The 21118-nt window shown below is 50.1% G+C and overlaps 2 long non-coding RNA genes across 3 annotated transcripts; both read left to right on the forward strand.

Annotated features, from left to right (window-relative positions):
- Positions 1 to 735: 735 nt before the first annotated feature.
- LOC134482686 (uncharacterized) lies at positions 736 to 7592 on the forward strand. Of its 2 annotated transcripts, XR_010059095.1 has the most exons (3): positions 736 to 973; positions 1109 to 1238; positions 3739 to 7592. It is a non-coding gene; the product is annotated as an uncharacterized LOC134482686 (long non-coding RNA). The 2 variants fall into 2 exon arrangements; XR_010059094.1 differs by having other exon boundaries at positions 1109 to 7592.
- A 1508-nt stretch (positions 7593 to 9100) lies between these two features.
- Positions 9101 to 13964, forward strand: LOC134482690 (uncharacterized). The gene is made up of 2 exons (XR_010059103.1): positions 9101 to 9358; positions 9494 to 13964. It is a non-coding gene; the product is annotated as an uncharacterized LOC134482690 (long non-coding RNA).
- The last annotated feature ends 7154 nt before the right edge of the window (positions 13965 to 21118 follow it).

Here is a 21118-nt window from a genome sequence, read left to right on the forward strand (position 1 = left end):
CAGTTTTAGTCATCATTTCTGCTTCGAAAATACACCAAAACAGACGACGAGGGGGTCCAAAGAGAGAGTCCAGGTGTGTTGCAAGGAAGCGTTCAAAGTCCACAGCCTGTGTCTCCTCCCAACACCTCAGCCTTCTGCGCAGTGATCGTGCACTTTGTAATCTATATATCCGGAACCTCCATGAGGCACCCAAACCCGGACCTCTAAACTATCTATGCAACATCGTAAGACCCCTACACCCCCTCTTCCCCCAGACTGTGGACACCCTGTTCACAACCTTGCTCTCCCTAGGAAGAGTGGGAGTCCTGGGAGCTGCTAAGCAGGGAGCTTGGAGGAGTGGAGCAGGGAGGAGTGGGGAAGGGCAGGAGGGGAGGGCAGTGGCTGGCAGGGCCAACCAGTGGCGAGGAGTAGCAGGGAGTGGCAGGGAGGGCCAGGCAGGGGTGGCCAGGGGCGGGCAGGGGCGGGGAGTGGCCAGGAGTAGCCAGGTGGTGCAGGCAAGGACTGGAAGGGGCGGGCAGGGAGCAGGCAGGGGCCCGCAGGGGTGGGCTTGGGCTGGCAGGGGCCAGGAATGTTGGAGAGGGGCGGGGAGGGCCACGGAGGGACGGAGCGGGGCGGGCAGGGGCGGAGCGGGGCGGGCAGGGGCGGGCAGGGGCGGAGCGGGGCGGGCAGGGGCGGGCAGGGCCGGGTAGGGGCGGGCAGGGGCGGGCAGGGCCTTGCTGGGCCAGGTAGGGGAGGCCTTAGGCTCCTCTCCTGCTCAACTCCAACTCTGCAAAGTTTGCTTCAACTGCAGCCAGAGCTGTGCAGACGCCTGTGGAGTAGCAGGATGAACAGAAGTTCCGACCCGGTGGTCACCGTCTCGGCGGCTCGTTCCTCCATTGGTCAGTGTCCCGGAGGCACCCTACAGGTGCACAGAGAACCCGGCCAACTGCCCGCTTGCATTCATGGTGGTTCATCTCTGACCGTGTGGTGGCAGGTATTGGTGGTCTGACCTCGGGCTCTGGGAAGCCGTGGGCTTGGCAAAGCGCTGATTTAAAGTCCACACTGCATCTGGTCCCATCCACACGCTCCGTGGTCCTCAGGATGCCTTCCCTCTTCCTCATCCCATTAGAGGTTCCTTCAGTGGTGCCCTGTCCACCGTGCCTGTCCACGACCTGGGGACAACTGTCATCAAAGAAGACCTGCAGAGGGCTAAGGTGCCTCCAGAAGAGGTGTCCGAGGCGGACACGTTTTGACCGCAGGTAACTCTTCAATAGACCAGGAAAGGTCTGCTTCATTAGAAACAGAACATTTATTGGCTCTCCCACACCCTATCACCACCACCACCACCACCACCACCACCACGACCACCACCACCACCACCACCACCACACATTGCTTTGGAGTTCCCTGTGGTAGGATTCTTTCTGTCCCTCCTCCTTCCTGTAGCTGAGGTCAAAGCTTCCTTATGAACGTTTTCCCTGAGTGATTTTAGACCAGTGGTGTGACCGCCTTTGCATTGTTAGGAACAGGGCCAGCCTGATGCACAGGAAAGTATGTATAATTCTCCACATACCCCTAAAATGTCACACAGTCGAGAAAAGTGTGTGAGCCTGACACTGTGCCAGAGCTGCAAGTGAGGCTGCAGCAGAACCCTTGACCACATGTCGTGAGATAGGCTGTCCGTCACTCCTAGGGGACTCTCTGGAGGAAGAATGCTTCATCTTACCTCTGATTCCTGCTGTGTTTGTGGACCAGTGACTACTGTGGTCAGTTCGTGTTGATAATCGATTTGGGACCTGGGTGTGTAGCTCAGGGGTGAATTGTGCGGTTAGCGTGCATGTGGTCACGAGTTCACTCTCTTGCCCTGCCCTGTGCTCTCTCAGCTCACATTTGAATCAACTGTAGAGAAAATTGTTAACATTCAATACCAACTTCTGCTCTTCCTCTGTCCCAGACCATTTGTATGCGTGTCAATTGGACATCCTGTATGTTTTAGATGGGCGTTTTCCCTGTACATATGTCTTGCATTTACCACTTGCCTGCCTGGTGCTGGGAAAAGCTGGAAGAGGACATTGGGTTTCCTGGAACTGGAGTTACAGATGGTTGTTGTTGTGAGCTGCTGTGCGGGTGCTGTATGTATAAGTCTGTCTGTGTATCTGTCTCTGTGTCTGTCTGTGTTGAGCGCCAGGCCAATCCAAGTCTTCTCCAAGGCTGGGTTGATAAGATAGAGAAACCTAGTTTAATGTCGTTGCCGAGGAGCAGACTTGGCAAGATCCAGTCTGAGGCTGGGTTCAGGGCCTTGGAGGACTTAAGGCTTCAGTTCCTGGGAGCTTGGTGTTTATCCCAGAACAGGCAGAATTATCAGTCCTAAGGCCTTTTTGTGCTCCATCTGTGGCACTCTAAGACACCCTGTGTTCCTCTTATAGAACATTGATTGATTAGCTTCCTGCTGACTTCATCCCCTTGCCCCATCTCTCCCCTAAAAGCTGTCTATAAGGTCCTGTGCTTATGAATAAGCTTGCTCAGTATAGGGTATTGCTTCTGCAGAACATCCTGGCCACAGCTTTTCTTCTTCTTTATCTTCTTATCTCCTGGCCATCTGCTTTAGGACACTGTCACAGTGTGTGTGTGTGTGTGTGTGTGTGTGTGTGTGTGTGTGTGTGTGTGTGTGTTTTTGCATGCATATATGTCTGCATGTGTTTGTGACTGTGTGTGTGTATGCATGTGTGCATGTGTTTGTGAATGTTTGTATGTGTGCATGTGTTGTGAGTGTGTGTGTGTATGCATGTGTGCATGTGTTTGTGAGTGTTTGTATGTGTGCATGTGTTTGTGAGTGTATGTATTCATGTGTTTGTGAGTGTGTGTGCGTGTGTGTGTAGGTTTGGTACACATGTAGAGGTCAGAGGACATCTTGCTGGAGTTGTTCTTGTTCTACTGTGGGACCTGGAGAACTCTGGAGTAAAACTTGACATCAAGTGCTTTAAGCACTGAGCTGACTGGACGGGCAGTGATGTCCCCTGCATCTGTGATACAAAGGCTCACACTAGTCTGAAGTTCTCCAAGTAGGCCGGGCTGAGTGGCTGTCAGGCTCCAGAGGTCTGCCCTTCCCAGCCTTCAGCAGTGTGGTCATAGGTGCACCACCATGCTCTGTGCTGTTCTTTTTGTTGCTGCTGCTGTTGTTTTAGTTGGGTTTTGCGATTAACCTCAGAACATTTGCCCTTTACCTACTGAGCCATCTCGTCAGCCCCATGTCAGCTGTTTTACATCATATTTTCTGTGCATAGGTGTTGTGTTTGCATAGATGTTGCGATCCCCTGTGTGTCAGTGGAGGTGTCGGGTCCCCTGGGTCTGGAGTTGTGGTCTGTATTAGGAGCCTCCATGTGAGTGTGAGGGAACCAAACCTGGGTCCCTAGAAGAGCAGCTAGTGCTGCCTGCCATCTCTGCAGCTTCCAGATCCTTCTAAGTCAGATGCAGTGTGCTGTATTAACTGCACATAACAGTGGAACAGTTAGACTTAAAGGACTTTTAGCATGCATTCTTTTGGTTTTGAGGCTGAGGCTTGCTCTATAGCCCAGGCTAGCCTTAATGTAGACAGCTGCCCTCCCTGAGCTTCTAAAGGATTATAGGTAGGTGTGTGTTTGTGTATGTGTGTGTGTGTGTGTGTGTGTGTGTGTGTGCGTGTGCGTTCCCACATCTCCCTAGAGAACGTCAGCCACCTTTTGAATGGAATCAGTTCTCTGAGGGAACTGTGTGTTGCAGGGCACATGAAGGAGCCCTCCATGCTGACAGTGGTCCTGATGAGGAAACACTGCAGGCTGCCTTAGAGCCACAGGCCACCATGGAACACCCAGCCTCATACTTGGCAGTTTCCTACAGGAGGTGTGTCTTTGAGAAGTATATTATGTATAAATTTTCTTCATTTAAATTAACATTGTCTGTGCAAGCACACACACGTACGTCCTGGTACCCATGGAGGCCACAAGAGGGTGTGTGATACCATAGAACTGAGTTACAGGTGAGCATGGGATCTGAGGTCTGATCCTCATGATAGAGCATCAAGTGTTGTTAACAGTGAACCATCTCTCCTGCAACTGAAGCATAATTTTGTTAGTAATGAATGGTTTGACCTCCCTGTAGGTTGCAAATGCAGGCTGATCCCTGGAGGATGTTGACGTGTTTGAAATCAATGTAGCCTTTGCAGCAGTGTCTGCAGCAATAGCTACAGAACATAGATCAAACCCCGAGAAGGTAACCAACCTGAAGCTGTGTTTGCCCATGAGCTTGCACACTCTGTGTTTAGAGCTGTGAAGTATAAGAAATGAGGTCAATCCCCATGATTGCTCACCTTGGCTAGAGATGAACAAGCACAAGTTAATTTTCAGTTGGGTTCACAACAAGGAACTGAGTGTGTTAGGTCACATCAGAATCAGTGGAACAGTCTAGAAACAGGGAGGCAGCAGATGTCACACAGGCATTGCTTCTTCCTAAGGTTTACAGTGAAAGTTGAGTTTGAAAGGATAGTTTGCTAGCATCACACTGGGGGGTAGGGTGGGGTGAGACAAAACAGGTATGAGCCTGTGTTCAGAGGACTGACTTAAGACTTAAAGCTCTTCTTCTCTATAGGTGAACATCTATGGAGGAGTCATTGCCTTGGGCCATCCTCTGGGAGCATCTGGCTGTAGGATTCTAGTGACCTTGTTACACACCCTGGAGAGAGTGGGCGGGACTAGTGGTGTTGCAGACCTGTGCACTGGGGGTGGGATGGGGATGGCAATGTGTGTTCAGAGAGGATGAGCCATCACCCTTACAGTTCTCATTAAAACACTAAACAGAACGTGAGACCAGAGGACCACAGTGAGGACAGGAACCCAGGTCGACAGCTTGCTGTACTTTAGTGTGAGACTCCCAAGGCTAAGACGTTGCGACATTGCACTTGACACTGTTATAAAACAGGGAAATCCAGTCAGTCATCAAGGGCTCCGGAGTGATTGACAGTTTCATAATTTCCATGTTTATTGTCTTTGCTTCCTGGGTATAATTTTCTCTGATCATTGATTTGTTTGTTTGTTTGTTTGTTTGTTTGTTTGTTTGTTTTTGAGTCAGGGTCTCATCATATAGCCTGAAAATCATTTTGTAGATGAGGTTGGCTTTGAACTCCCAGATCCACCTTTCTGTGCCTCCTGGGTACTCGAATGAAACGCATGCGCCATTATGCAGGGCCCCCAAAATGATCCATTCAAGGAATGGGGATGTGGTTTCTGGTTTGAACTTCAGGCTCTCGCTCAAACACCCCTGCTTGCTTGTTGTCTTGTCGTTTCCCATTGATCAAACCAAAACCAATCCTGTAATGGAAATTGGATTCAGTGGCCTCTTCTAAGCTGAGGTGGTGGGCTAGGTATTCTAGCTATTCTACTCAGAAGATTGGCAGTCCCAACCAGTGTGCCTCTGGTTTGTTGGAAAGTAAGCAGCAAGCGCCTACCGTTCATTTGTTTCTCTGCTTGACCAGAGGGATGGTACTTGCTTCAAACGTCTACCTTGACTTCCCCAAAATGATGAACTGTGACTGGAATTGAAAGCCAAATAAACTCTCTCCTCCCTTGCATTGCTTCTCAGCACTGAGTTTGATCATGAAAACAGAAACAAAGCCAGAGCTTAGGATGTGGTAAGGACAGCCAGCTTCAACAGAAAAGCCTTAGTGTGCAGCATGTTACTAAGAGGTCCCTTTGGGATCATTTCTGATAAGCCGTATGTTACTCAGAGGAACCTGCAAGGGGGTATCACATGTACTGTGGAAATCATAAGCAAACTATAATAGAGATTGCAGAAGTCGGTTATTGAAGCCATGTGTCACATCTGCATGACTGGTCGGGTGATGGCCAAATACACAACAGCAATCCCCTAAGAGTATCACGGAGTAAAAGTTCCTTCCCAATAATGTCTGAGCAACTGGAGTCAGAGCAGGGTCATCCATAACAGGACAATAGCCAACACAGTGTGCACTAACCTGCATAGCCAGATGTGTCACGGCATAGCCCGTAGTTAATGAAAAGAAGTCTTGTCAGTCCCTGAGGGGCCAGGGCTACACATCATGAACATTTTGTGCCTCTACCTCAGGAACATGCAATATGGTTGCACAAATATTTACCAGAAATAAGCCAAGATTGGGATAAGTGCATATGTGTTGCCATGTTTGTATATGCACATTGGAGACAGGAGAGCATGGAACCCCCTGGAACAGACTTGTGAGCCACCATGTGGGTGCTAGGACTGAACCCAGGTCCTCTACAAGAACAACTAGTGTCGGTGCCTGAGCCCCCAGTGTGTGAATATCGGGCGTAGTTCTGCGGGTTGAATGAAAACAAGTACTCGGGTCACCCATTGTCAGAGAGTGCCACCAACACTTTACTGAGATCTCCTTATATACCAGAGGGAAAAGTCATGGAAAACAACAAGGCAGGTGAAAATCCCTAACCAGGAAAACAGGATAAGTCTGTGTGGTGGAAAGTCCCAGGCCCAATCAGGGGCATGAACAACTTCTTAGACAACAAGCTGGAAGACTCGGTGGGGAGGAAGGGGGCCATGGAAATCCCAGCCCCAAATCAGGAGCTAAGAGCAGCTCCCAAGGCTGTGAACAACTTCTTGCTATAGCAGGCTAAAAGGCTCAGCGAGGGGGGAGGGAAACACCACGGTAGGGCCTAAGAAACTAGTACTCAGCTACTGAGCGATCTCTCTAGCCCCGTTTTTATTTAAATGGTGGGGTGGGATCCATGTGAATAAGGTGCCTGAGATAGCTAGGTTAATGGCTGCTCCTGGAGCCAGTGATTACAGGTGTTTGTAAGCCAGTGCTGGGTGGGGGGAATTGAACCCAGGGCCTTGTGCTTGCTAGGCAAGCGCTCTACCACTAAGCTAAATCCCCGACCCCCTTGGAAGTTTAAATAGAGAGGATTAGACTGCTCACTATGAGGTTGAATAAAAGGATTTCAGAGTTGTCAGCATGATGGGTGGTTACTGAAGGGATGGGGTGGAATGATGTTTTCCTGGGAGCTGCTGCAGAATTGGGTAAGGGACAGAGTAAGCCCACAAGGGGGACTGAGGAGTGGCCAGAGAGAGGAAGTGGAAAGGCAGGAAGCTGCAGAAGCAAAGCAGAATGGCTGTCCTTTCAGAACCCTGGAGTCCTACAGCCTGCCTGTGAGGGAGGGAGTGGGGTGTGGGGAGAATAGCCAGAGGGAGTCTGCAAAAGGAAGATGTAAATGAACATTACAAGACAAATGAGACCAAAGATGTTTCCTCTTTAATTAGAAAAGACCTCACCTGGCAAAAAGCCCTTCTTGGTCAGCGTTTTTTCTAAGATATAGTATGTGCCCAAGGTTTCATCTGCTTTCTAAAGTTACACTTCCACTTTGCCTGGAGTTAGGAAATTATGTAATGACTGTGTAAGGCTAAAGCCTGTCATGGTGGTGCCCAGCTTTAATCCCAGCATTCAAGGAATAGAAGCAAGTGGATCTCTTAAATTCCAGGCCAACCTGACCTACATAGTGACTTATATATAGGTCAGCTATGGGTTACATTATGAAGTCATGGTTGACAGGGAGAGAGAGAGAGAGAGAGAGAGAGAGAGAGAGAGAGAGAGAGAGAGAAAGAGAGAGAGAGAGAGAGAGAGAGAGAGAGAGAGAGAGAGAGAGAGAGAAAGGAAGAGAAAAAATTAAATTGTTGGGACCTAAGTTAGTTCCCAGCCTCCACATGGTGACTCAAAACCACCCTAACTCCATTCCAAGGATCCCGTGCCTTTGTCTGACCTACCTGGGGAGCTAGGACCACACAGGGTGCACATACATGCATGCATGCAAGGAAAAACCCGAAATATTGATATACATGAAAAAATTTGGTAAGTTTTTTCCCTTTGGGAAAAATAATATAAAGGCATGTATATATACACATGGATGTGTGTGTGTGTGTGTGTGTGTGTGTGTGTGTGTGTGTGTGTGTGTGTCTGCGTGTGGCCAAGCTCTGGGGCAAGAAGCCCAGCATCACCACAGCCTGTAGTCTTTAGTGTAGTTGTGTGCCCTCTGCAGAAATAACTTTTTGCATGCCCACATCCTGTGGATCACGTTAACCGTTTGTGGGAGGACCCATCTCTAGCAAGGTAGAGGTAATTAGAAGTGCAGACAAGGTGTGACTTTGGCCGCAGGTGTTTTACACAGCAACGATCCGTAGCCCTCAGTGTCCTTTCATGGACACGGTCTTCAGATCTCCTTCCACCCAAGTTCCCCAGGGTTGTCCCCTGACAGTGCCCCGGCACCCTGCAGGAATCTCAAAGTCCCTGAGAATTGACAGACACTGTATCCTGCTCCTTCTGGCTTGTGACATGTCCAGGAATTCAAGCCAGGGCATTCCAGTCCCGGCTAACTCTGAGGCACAGTTTTAGTCATCATTTCTGCTTCGAAAATACACCAAAACAGACGACGAGGGGGTCCAAAGAGAGAGTCCAGGTGTGTTGCAAGGAAGCGTTCAAAGTCCACAGCCTGTGTCTCCTCCCAACACCTCAGCCTTCTGCGCAGTGATCGTGCACTTTGTAATCTATATATCCGGAACCTCCATGAGGCACCCAAACCCGGACCTCTAAACTATCTATGCAACATCGTAAGACCCCTACACCCCCTCTTCCCCCAGACTGTGGACACCCTGTTCACAACCTTGCTCTCCCTAGGAAGAGTGGGAGTCCTGGGAGCTGCTAAGCAGGGAGCTTGGAGGAGTGGAGCAGGGAGGAGTGGGGAAGGGCAGGAGGGGAGGGCAGTGGCTGGCAGGGCCAACCAGTGGCGAGGAGTAGCAGGGAGTGGCAGGGAGGGCCAGGCAGGGGTGGCCAGGGGCGGGCAGGGGCGGGGAGTGGCCAGGAGTAGCCAGGTGGTGCAGGCAAGGACTGGAAGGGGCGGGCAGGGAGCAGGCAGGGGCCCGCAGGGGTGGGCTTGGGCTGGCAGGGGCCAGGAATGTTGGAGAGGGGCGGGGAGGGCCACGGAGGGACGGAGCGGGGCGGGCAGGGGCGGAGCGGGGCGGGCAGGGGCGGAGCGGGGCGGGCAGGGGCGGGCAGGGCCGGGTAGGGGCGGGCAGGGGCGGGCAGGGCCTTGCTGGGCCAGGTAGGGGAGGCCTTAGGCTCCTCTCCTGCTCAACTCCAACTCTGCAAAGTTTGCTTCAACTGCAGCCAGAGCTGTGCAGACGCCTGTGGAGTAGCAGGATGAACAGAAGTTCCGACCCGGTGGTCACCGTCTCGGCGGCTCGTTCCTCCATTGGTCAGTGTCCCGGAGGCACCCTACAGGTGCACAGAGAACCCGGCCAACTGCCCGCTTGCATTCATGGTGGTTCATCTCTGACCGTGTGGTGGCAGGTATTGGTGGTCTGACCTCGGGCTCTGGGAAGCCGTGGGCTTGGCAAAGCGCTGATTTAAAGTCCACACTGCATCTGGTCCCATCCACACGCTCCGTGGTCCTCAGGATGCCTTCCCTCTTCCTCATCCCATTAGAGGTTCCTTCAGTGGTGCCCTGTCCACCGTGCCTGTCCACGACCTGGGGACAACTGTCATCAAAGAAGACCTGCAGAGGGCTAAGGTGCCTCCAGAAGAGGTGTCCGAGGCGGACACGTTTTGACCGCAGGTAACTCTTCAATAGACCAGGAAAGGTCTGCTTCATTAGAAACAGAACATTTATTGGCTCTCCCACACCCTATCACCACCACCACCACCACCACCACCACCACGACCACCACCACCACCACCACCACCACACATTGCTTTGGAGTTCCCTGTGGTAGGATTCTTTCTGTCCCTCCTCCTTCCTGTAGCTGAGGTCAAAGCTTCCTTATGAACGTTTTCCCTGAGTGATTTTAGACCAGTGGTGTGACCGCCTTTGCATTGTTAGGAACAGGGCCAGCCTGATGCACAGGAAAGTATGTATAATTCTCCACATACCCCTAAAATGTCACACAGTCGAGAAAAGTGTGTGAGCCTGACACTGTGCCAGAGCTGCAAGTGAGGCTGCAGCAGAACCCTTGACCACATGTCGTGAGATAGGCTGTCCGTCACTCCTAGGGGACTCTCTGGAGGAAGAATGCTTCATCTTACCTCTGATTCCTGCTGTGTTTGTGGACCAGTGACTACTGTGGTCAGTTCGTGTTGATAATCGATTTGGGACCTGGGTGTGTAGCTCAGGGGTGAATTGTGCGGTTAGCGTGCATGTGGTCACGAGTTCACTCTCTTGCCCTGCCCTGTGCTCTCTCAGCTCACATTTGAATCAACTGTAGAGAAAATTGTTAACATTCAATACCAACTTCTGCTCTTCCTCTGTCCCAGACCATTTGTATGCGTGTCAATTGGACATCCTGTATGTTTTAGATGGGCGTTTTCCCTGTACATATGTCTTGCATTTACCACTTGCCTGCCTGGTGCTGGGAAAAGCTGGAAGAGGACATTGGGTTTCCTGGAACTGGAGTTACAGATGGTTGTTGTTGTGAGCTGCTGTGCGGGTGCTGTATGTATAAGTCTGTCTGTGTATCTGTCTCTGTGTCTGTCTGTGTTGAGCGCCAGGCCAATCCAAGTCTTCTCCAAGGCTGGGTTGATAAGATAGAGAAACCTAGTTTAATGTCGTTGCCGAGGAGCAGACTTGGCAAGATCCAGTCTGAGGCTGGGTTCAGGGCCTTGGAGGACTTAAGGCTTCAGTTCCTGGGAGCTTGGTGTTTATCCCAGAACAGGCAGAATTATCAGTCCTAAGGCCTTTTTGTGCTCCATCTGTGGCACTCTAAGACACCCTGTGTTCCTCTTATAGAACATTGATTGATTAGCTTCCTGCTGACTTCATCCCCTTGCCCCATCTCTCCCCTAAAAGCTGTCTATAAGGTCCTGTGCTTATGAATAAGCTTGCTCAGTATAGGGTATTGCTTCTGCAGAACATCCTGGCCACAGCTTTTCTTCTTCTTTATCTTCTTATCTCCTGGCCATCTGCTTTAGGACACTGTCACAGTGTGTGTGTGTGTGTGTGTGTGTGTGTGTGTGTGTGTGTGTGTGTGTGTTTTTGCATGCATATATGTCTGCATGTGTTTGTGACTGTGTGTGTGTATGCATGTGTGCATGTGTTTGTGAATGTTTGTATGTGTGCATGTGTTGTGAGTGTGTGTGTGTATGCATGTGTGCATGTGTTTGTGAGTGTTTGTATGTGTGCATGTGTTTGTGAGTGTATGTATTCATGTGTTTGTGAGTGTGTGTGCGTGTGTGTGTAGGTTTGGTACACATGTAGAGGTCAGAGGACATCTTGCTGGAGTTGTTCTTGTTCTACTGTGGGACCTGGAGAACTCTGGAGTAAAACTTGACATCAAGTGCTTTAAGCACTGAGCTGACTGGACGGGCAGTGATGTCCCCTGCATCTGTGATACAAAGGCTCACACTAGTCTGAAGTTCTCCAAGTAGGCCGGGCTGAGTGGCTGTCAGGCTCCAGAGGTCTGCCCTTCCCAGCCTTCAGCAGTGTGGTCATAGGTGCACCACCATGCTCTGTGCTGTTCTTTTTGTTGCTGCTGCTGTTGTTTTAGTTGGGTTTTGCGATTAACCTCAGAACATTTGCCCTTTACCTACTGAGCCATCTCGTCAGCCCCATGTCAGCTGTTTTACATCATATTTTCTGTGCATAGGTGTTGTGTTTGCATAGATGTTGCGATCCCCTGTGTGTCAGTGGAGGTGTCGGGTCCCCTGGGTCTGGAGTTGTGGTCTGTATTAGGAGCCTCCATGTGAGTGTGAGGGAACCAAACCTGGGTCCCTAGAAGAGCAGCTAGTGCTGCCTGCCATCTCTGCAGCTTCCAGATCCTTCTAAGTCAGATGCAGTGTGCTGTATTAACTGCACATAACAGTGGAACAGTTAGACTTAAAGGACTTTTAGCATGCATTCTTTTGGTTTTGAGGCTGAGGCTTGCTCTATAGCCCAGGCTAGCCTTAATGTAGACAGCTGCCCTCCCTGAGCTTCTAAAGGATTATAGGTAGGTGTGTGTTTGTGTATGTGTGTGTGTGTGTGTGTGTGTGTGTGTGTGCGTGTGCGTTCCCACATCTCCCTAGAGAACGTCAGCCACCTTTTGAATGGAATCAGTTCTCTGAGGGAACTGTGTGTTGCAGGGCACATGAAGGAGCCCTCCATGCTGACAGTGGTCCTGATGAGGAAACACTGCAGGCTGCCTTAGAGCCACAGGCCACCATGGAACACCCAGCCTCATACTTGGCAGTTTCCTACAGGAGGTGTGTCTTTGAGAAGTATATTATGTATAAATTTTCTTCATTTAAATTAACATTGTCTGTGCAAGCACACACACGTACGTCCTGGTACCCATGGAGGCCACAAGAGGGTGTGTGATACCATAGAACTGAGTTACAGGTGAGCATGGGATCTGAGGTCTGATCCTCATGATAGAGCATCAAGTGTTGTTAACAGTGAACCATCTCTCCTGCAACTGAAGCATAATTTTGTTAGTAATGAATGGTTTGACCTCCCTGTAGGTTGCAAATGCAGGCTGATCCCTGGAGGATGTTGACGTGTTTGAAATCAATGTAGCCTTTGCAGCAGTGTCTGCAGCAATAGCTACAGAACATAGATCAAACCCCGAGAAGGTAACCAACCTGAAGCTGTGTTTGCCCATGAGCTTGCACACTCTGTGTTTAGAGCTGTGAAGTATAAGAAATGAGGTCAATCCCCATGATTGCTCACCTTGGCTAGAGATGAACAAGCACAAGTTAATTTTCAGTTGGGTTCACAACAAGGAACTGAGTGTGTTAGGTCACATCAGAATCAGTGGAACAGTCTAGAAACAGGGAGGCAGCAGATGTCACACAGGCATTGCTTCTTCCTAAGGTTTACAGTGAAAGTTGAGTTTGAAAGGATAGTTTGCTAGCATCACACTGGGGGGTAGGGTGGGGTGAGACAAAACAGGTATGAGCCTGTGTTCAGAGGACTGACTTAAGACTTAAAGCTCTTCTTCTCTACAGGTGAACATCTATGGAGGAGTCATTGCCTTGGGCCATCCTCTGGGAGCATCTGGCTGTAGGATTCTAGTGACCTTGTTACACACCCTGGAGAGAGTGGGCGGGACTAGTGGTGTTGCAGACCTGTGCACTGGGGGTGGGATGGGGATGGCAATGTGTGTTCAGAGAGGATGAGCCATCACCCTTACAGTTCTCATTAAAACACTAAACAGAACGTGAGACCAGAGGACCACAGTGAGGACAGGAACCCAGGTCGACAGCTTGCTGTACTTTAGTGTGAGACTCCCAAGGCTAAGACGTTGCGACATTGCACTTGACACTGTTATAAAACAGGGAAATCCAGTCAGTCATCAAGGGCTCCGGAGTGATTGACAGTTTCATAATTTCCATGTTTATTGTCTTTGCTTCCTGGGTATAATTTTCTCTGATCATTGATTTGTTTGTTTGTTTGTTTGTTTGTTTGTTTGTTTGTTTTTGAGTCAGGGTCTCATCATATAGCCTGAAAATCATTTTGTAGATGAGGTTGGCTTTGAACTCCCAGATCCACCTTTCTGTGCCTCCTGGGTACTCGAATGAAACGCATGCGCCATTATGCAGGGCCCCCAAAATGATCCATTCAAGGAATGGGGATGTGGTTTCTGGTTTGAACTTCAGGCTCTCGCTCAAACACCCCTGCTTGCTTGTTGTCTTGTCGTTTCCCATTGATCAAACCAAAACCAATCCTGTAATGGAAATTGGATTCAGTGGCCTCTTCTAAGCTGAGGTGGTGGGCTAGGTATTCTAGCTATTCTACTCAGAAGATTGGCAGTCCCAACCAGTGTGCCTCTGGTTTGTTGGAAAGTAAGCAGCAAGCGCCTACCGTTCATTTGTTTCTCTGCTTGACCAGAGGGATGGTACTTGCTTCAAACGTCTACCTTGACTTCCCCAAAATGATGAACTGTGACTGGAATTGAAAGCCAAATAAACTCTCTCCTCCCTTGCATTGCTTCTCAGCACTGAGTTTGATCATGAAAACAGAAACAAAGCCAGAGCTTAGGATGTGGTAAGGACAGCCAGCTTCAACAGAAAAGCCTTAGTGTGCAGCATGTTACTAAGAGGTCCCTTTGGGATCATTTCTGATAAGCCGTATGTTACTCAGAGGAACCTGCAAGGGGGTATCACATGTACTGTGGAAATCATAAGCAAACTATAATAGAGATTGCAGAAGTCGGTTATTGAAGCCATGTGTCACATCTGCATGACTGGTCGGGTGATGGCCAAATACACAACAGCAATCCCCTAAGAGTATCACGGAGTAAAAGTTCCTTCCCAATAATGTCTGAGCAACTGGAGTCAGAGCAGGGTCATCCATAACAGGACAATAGCCAACACAGTGTGCACTAACCTGCATAGCCAGATGTGTCACGGCATAGCCCGTAGTTAATGAAAAGAAGTCTTGTCAGTCCCTGAGGGGCCAGGGCTACACATCATGAACATTTTGTGCCTCTACCTCAGGAACATGCAATATGGTTGCACAAATATTTACCAGAAATAAGCCAAGATTGGGATAAGTGCATATGTGTTGCCATGTTTGTATATGCACATTGGAGACAGGAGAGCATGGAACCCCCTGGAACAGACTTGTGAGCCACCATGTGGGTGCTAGGACTGAACCCAGGTCCTCTACAAGAACAACTAGTGTCGGTGCCTGAGCCCCCAGTGTGTGAATATCGGGCGTAGTTCTGCGGGTTGAATGAAAACAAGTACTCGGGTCACCCATTGTCAGAGAGTGCCACCAACACTTTACTGAGATCTCCTTATATACCAGAGGGAAAAGTCATGGAAAACAACAAGGCAGGTGAAAATCCCTAACCAGGAAAACAGGATAAGTCTGTGTGGTGGAAAGTCCCAGGCCCAATCAGGGGCATGAACAACTTCTTAGACAACAAGCTGGAAGACTCGGTGGGGAGGAAGGGGGCCATGGAAATCCCAGCCCCAAATCAGGAGCTAAGAGCAGCTCCCAAGGCTGTGAACAACTTCTTGCTATAGCAGGCTAAAAGGCTCAGCGAGGGGGGAGGGAAACACCACGGTAGGGCCTAAGAAACTAGTACTCAGCTACTGAGCGATCTCTCTAGCCCCGTTTTTATTTAAATGGTGGGGTGGGATCCATGTGAATAAGGTGCCTGAGATAGCTAGGTTAATGGCTGCTCCTGGAGCCAGTGATTACAGGTGTTTGTAAGCCAGTGCTGGGTGGGGGGAATTGAACCCAGGGCCTTGTGCTTGCTAGGCAAGCGCTCTACCACTAAGCTAAATCCCCGACCCCCTTGGAAGTTTAAATAGAGAGGATTAGACTGCTCACTATGAGGTTGAATAAAAGGATTTCAGAGTTGTCAGCATGATGGGTGGTTACTGAAGGGATGGGGTGGAATGATGTTTTCCTGGGAGCTGCTGCAGAATTGGGTAAGGGACAGAGTAAGCCCACAAGGGGGACTGAGGAGTGGCCAGAGAGAGGAAGTGGAAAGGCAGGAAGCTGCAGAAGCAAAGCAGAATGGCTGTCCTTTCAGAACCCTGGAGTCCTACAGCCTGCCTGTGAGGGAGGGAGTGGGGTGTGGGGAGAATAGCCAGAGGGAGTCTGCAAAAGGAAGATGTAAATGAACATTACAAGACAAATGAGACCAAAGATGTTTCCTCTTTAATTAGAAAAGACCTCACCTGGCAAAAAGCCCTTCTTGGTCAGCGTTTTTTCTAAGATATAGTATGTGCCCAAGGTTTCATCTGCTTTCTAAAGTTACACTTCCACTTTGCCTGGAGTTAGGAAATTATGTAATGACTGTGTAAGGCTAAAGCCTGTCATGGTGGTGCCCAGCTTTAATCCCAGCATTCAAGGAATAGAAGCAAGTGGATCTCTTAAATTCCAGGCCAACCTGACCTACATAGTGACTTATATATAGGTCAGCTATGGGTTACATTATGAAGTCATGGTTGACAGGGAGAGAGAGAGAGAGAGAGAGAGAGAGAGAGAGAGAGAGAGAGAGAGAAAGAGAGAAAGAGAGAGAGAGAGAGAGAGAGAGAGAGAGAGAGAAAGGAAGAGAAAAAATTAAATTGTTGGGACCTAAGTTAGTTCCCAGCCTCCACATGGTGACTCAAAACCACCCTAACTCCATTCCAAGGATCCCGTGCCTTTGTCTGACCTACCTGGGGAGCTAGGACCACACAGGGTGCACATACATGCATGCATGCAAGGAAAAACCCGAAATATTGATATACATGAAAAAATTTGGTAAGTTTTTTCCCTTTGGGAAAAATAATATAAAGGCATGTATATATACACATGGATGTGTGTGTGTGTGTGTGTGTGTGTGTGTGTGTGTGTGTGTGTGTGTGTGTCTGCGTGTGGCCAAGCTCTGGGGCAAGAAGCCCAGCATCACCACAGCCTGTAGTCTTTAGTGTAGTTGTGTGCCCTCTGCAGAAATAACTTTTTGCATGCCCACATCCTGTGGATCACGTTAACCGTTTGTGGGAGGACCCATCTCTAGCAAGGTAGAGGTAATTAGAAGTGCAGACAAGGTGTGACTTTGGCCGCAGGTGTTTTACACAGCAACGATCCGTAGCCCTCAGTGTCCTTTCATGGACACGGTCTTCAGATCTCCTTCCACCCAAGTTCCCCAGGGTTGTCCCCTGACAGTGCCCCGGCACCCTGCAGGAATCTCAAAGTCCCTGAGAATTGACAGACACTGTATCCTGCTCCTTCTGGCTTGTGACATGTCCAGGAATTCAAGCCAGGGCATTCCAGTCCCGGCTAACTCTGAGGCACAGTTTTAGTCATCATTTCTGCTTCGAAAATACACCAAAACAGACGACGAGGGGGTCCAAAGAGAGAGTCCAGGTGTGTTGCAAGGAAGCGTTCAAAGTCCACAGCCTGTGTCTCCTCCCAACACCTCAGCCTTCTGCGCAGTGATCGTGCACTTTGTAATCTATATATCCGGAACCTCCATGAGGCACCCAAACCCGGACCTCTAAACTATCTATGCAACATCGTAAGACCCCTACACCCCCTCTTCCCCCAGACTGTGGACACCCTGTTCACAACCTTGCTCTCCCTAGGAAGAGTGGGAGTCCTGGGAGCTGCTAAGCAGGGAGCTTGGAGGAGTGGAGCAGGGAGGAGTGGGGAAGGGCAGGAGGGGAGGGCAGTGGCTGGCAGGGCCAACCAGTGGCGAGGAGTAGCAGGGAGTGGCAGGGAGGGCCAGGCAGGGGTGGCCAGGGGCGGGCAGGGGCGGGGAGTGGCCAGGAGTAGCCAGGTGGTGCAGGCAAGGACTGGAAGGGGCGGGCAGGGAGCAGGCAGGGGCCCGCAGGGGTGGGCTTGGGCTGGCAGGGGCCAGGAATGTTGGAGAGGGGCGGGGAGGGCCACGGAGGGACGGAGCGGGGCGGGCAGGGGCGGAGCGGGGCGGGCAGGGGCGGGCAGGGGCGGAGCGGGGCGGGCAGGGGCGGGCAGGGCCGGGTAGGGGCGGGCAGGGGCGGGCAGGGCCTTGCTGGGCCAGGTAGGGGAGGCCTTAGGCTCCTCTCCTGCTCAACTCCAACTCTGCAAAGTTTGCTTCAACTGCAGCCAGAGCTGTGCAGACGCCTGTGGAGTAGCAGGATGAACAGAAGTTCCGACCCGGTGGTCACCGTCTCGGCGGCTCGTTCCTCCATTGGTCAGTGTCCCGGAGGCACCCTACAGGTGCACAGAGAACCCGGCCAACTGCCCGCTTGCATTCATGGTGGTTCATCTCTGACCGTGTGGTGGCAGGTATTGGTGGTCTGACCTCGGGCTCTGGGAAGCCGTGGGCTTGGCAAAGCGCTGATTTAAAGTCCACACTGCATCTGGTCCCATCCACACGCTCCGTGGTCCTCAGGATGCCTTCCCTCTTCCTCATCCCATTAGAGGTTCCTTCAGTGGTGCCCTGTCCACCGTGCCTGTCCACGACCTGGGGACAACTGTCATCAAAGAAGACCTGCAGAGGGCTAAGGTGCCTCCAGAAGAGGTGTCCGAGGCGGACACGTTTTGACCGCAGGTAACTCTTCAATAGACCAGGAAAGGTCTGCTTCATTAGAAACAGAACATTTATTGGCTCTCCCACACCCTATCACCACCACCACCACCACCACCACCACCACGACCACCACCACCACCACCACCACCACACATTGCTTTGGAGTTCCCTGTGGTAGGATTCTTTCTGTCCCTCCTCCTTCCTGTAGCTGAGGTCAAAGCTTCCTTATGAACGTTTTCCCTGAGTGATTTTAGACCAGTGGTGTGACCGCCTTTGCATTGTTAGGAACAGGGCCAGCCTGATGCACAGGAAAGTATGTATAATTCTCCACATACCCCTAAAATGTCACACAGTCGAGAAAAGTGTGTGAGCCTGACACTGTGCCAGAGCTGCAAGTGAGGCTGCAGCAGAACCCTTGACCACATGTCGTGAGATAGGCTGTCCGTCACTCCTAGGGGACTCTCTGGAGGAAGAATGCTTCATCTTACCTCTGATTCCTGCTGTGTTTGTGGACCAGTGACTACTGTGGTCAGTTCGTGTTGATAATCGATTTGGGACCTGGGTGTGTAGCTCAGGGGTGAATTGTGCGGTTAGCGTGCATGTGGTCACGAGTTCACTCTCTTGCCCTGCCCTGTGCTCTCTCAGCTCACATTTGAATCAACTGTAGAGAAAATTGTTAACATTCAATACCAACTTCTGCTCTTCCTCTGTCCCAGACCATTTGTATGCGTGTCAATTGGACATCCTGTATGTTTTAGATGGGCGTTTTCCCTGTACATATGTCTTGCATTTACCACTTGCCTGCCTGGTGCTGGGAAAAGCTGGAAGAGGACATTGGGTTTCCTGGAACTGGAGTTACAGATGGTTGTTGTTGTGAGCTGCTGTGCGGGTGCTGTATGTATAAGTCTGTCTGTGTATCTGTCTCTGTGTCTGTCTGTGTTGAGCGCCAGGCCAATCCAAGTCTTCTCCAAGGCTGGGTTGATAAGATAGAGAAACCTAGTTTAATGTCGTTGCCGAGGAGCAGACTTGGCAAGATCCAGTCTGAGGCTGGGTTCAGGGCCTTGGAGGACTTAAGGCTTCAGTTCCTGGGAGCTTGGTGTTTATCCCAGAACAGGCAGAATTATCAGTCCTAAGGCCTTTTTGTGCTCCATCTGTGGCACTCTAAGACACCCTGTGTTCCTCTTATAGAACATTGATTGATTAGCTTCCTGCTGACTTCATCCCCTTGCCCCATCTCTCCCCTAAAAGCTGTCTATAAGGTCCTGTGCTTATGAATAAGCTTGCTCAGTATAGGGTATTGCTTCTGCAGAACATCCTGGCCACAGCTTTTCTTCTTCTTTATCTTCTTATCTCCTGGCCATCTGCTTTAGGACACTGTCACAGTGTGTGTGTGTGTGTGTGTGTGTGTGTGTGTGTGTGTGTGTGTGTGTTTTTTTGCATGCATATATGTCTGCATGTGTTTGTGACTGTGTGTGTGTATGCATGTGTGCATGTGTTTGTGAATGTTTGTATGTGTGCATGTGTTGTGAGTGTGTGTGTGTATGCATGTGTGCATGTGTTTGTGAGTGTTTGTATGTGTGCATGTGTTTGTGAGTGTATGTATTCATGTGTTTGTGAGTGTGTGTGCGTGTGTGTGTAGGTTTGGTACACATGTAGAGGTCAGAGGACATCTTGCTGGAGTTGTTCTTGTTCTACTGTGGGACCTGGAGAACTCTGGAGTAAAACTTGACATCAAGTGCTTTAAGCACTGAGCTGACTGGACGGGCAGTGATGTCCCCTGCATCTGTGATACAAAGGCTCACACTAGTCTGAAGTTCTCCAAGTAGGCCGGGCTGAGTGGCTGTCAGGCTCCAGAGGTCTGCCCTTCCCAGCCTTCAGCAGTGTGGTCATAGGTGCACCACCATGCTCTGTGCTGTTCTTTTTGTTGCTGCTGCTGTTGTTTTAGTTGGGTTTTGCGATTAACCTCAGAACATTTGCCCTTTACCTACTGAGCCATCTCGTCAGCCCCATGTCAGCTGTTTTACATCATATTTTCTGTGCATAGGTGTTGTGTTTGCATAGATGTTGCGATCCCCTGTGTGTCAGTGGAGGTGTCGGGTCCCCTGGGTCTGGAGTTGTGGTCTGTATTAGGAGCCTCCATGTGAGTGTGAGGGAACCAAACCTGGGTCCCTAGAAGAGCAGCTAGTGCTGCCTGCCATCTCTGCAGCTTCCAGATCCTTCTAAGTCAGATGCAGTGTGCTGTATTAACTGCACATAACAGTGGAACAGTTAGACTTAAAGGACTTTTAGCATGCATTCTTTTGGTTTTGAGGCTGAGGCTTGCTCTATAGCCCAGGCTAGCCTTAATGTAGACAGCTGCCCTCCCTGAGCTTCTAAAGGATTATAGGTAGGTGTGTGTTTGTGTATGTGTGTGTGTGTGTGTGTGTGTGTGTGCGTGTGCGTTCCCACATCTCCCTAGAGAACGTCAGCCACCTTTTGAATGGAATCAGTTCTCTGAGGGAACTGTGTGTTGCAGGGCACATGAAGGAGCCCTCCATGCTGACAGTGGTCCTGATGAGGAAACACTGCAGGCTGCCTTAGAGCCACAGGCCACCATGGAACACCCAGCCTCATACTTGGCAGTTTCCTACAGGAGGTGTGTCTTTGAGAAGTATATTATGTATAAATTTTCTTCATTTAAATTAACATTGTCTGTGCAAGCACACACACGTACGTCCTGGTACCCATGGAGGCCACAAGAGGGTGTGTGATACCATAGAACTGAGTTACAGGTGAGCATGGGATCTGAGGTCTGATCCTCATGATAGAGCATCAAGTGTTGTTAACAGTGAACCATCTCTCCTGCAACTGAAGCATAATTTTGTTAGTAATGAATGGTTTGACCTCCCTGTAGGTTGCAAATGCAGGCTGATCCCTGGAGGATGTTGACGTGTTTGAAATCAATGTAGCCTTTGCAGCAGTGTCTGCAGCAATAGCTACAGAACATAGATCAAACCCCGAGAAGGTAACCAACCTGAAGCTGTGTTTGCCCATGAGCTTGCACACTCTGTGTTTAGAGCTGTGAAGTATAAGAAATGAGGTCAATCCCCATGATTGCTCACCTTGGCTAGAGATGAACAAGCACAAG

The sequence above is a fragment of the Rattus norvegicus genome, chromosome 1 (genome assembly GCF_036323735.1).
Source record: "Rattus norvegicus strain BN/NHsdMcwi chromosome 1, GRCr8, whole genome shotgun sequence".
NCBI lineage: Eukaryota > Metazoa > Chordata > Mammalia > Rodentia > Muridae > Rattus > Rattus norvegicus.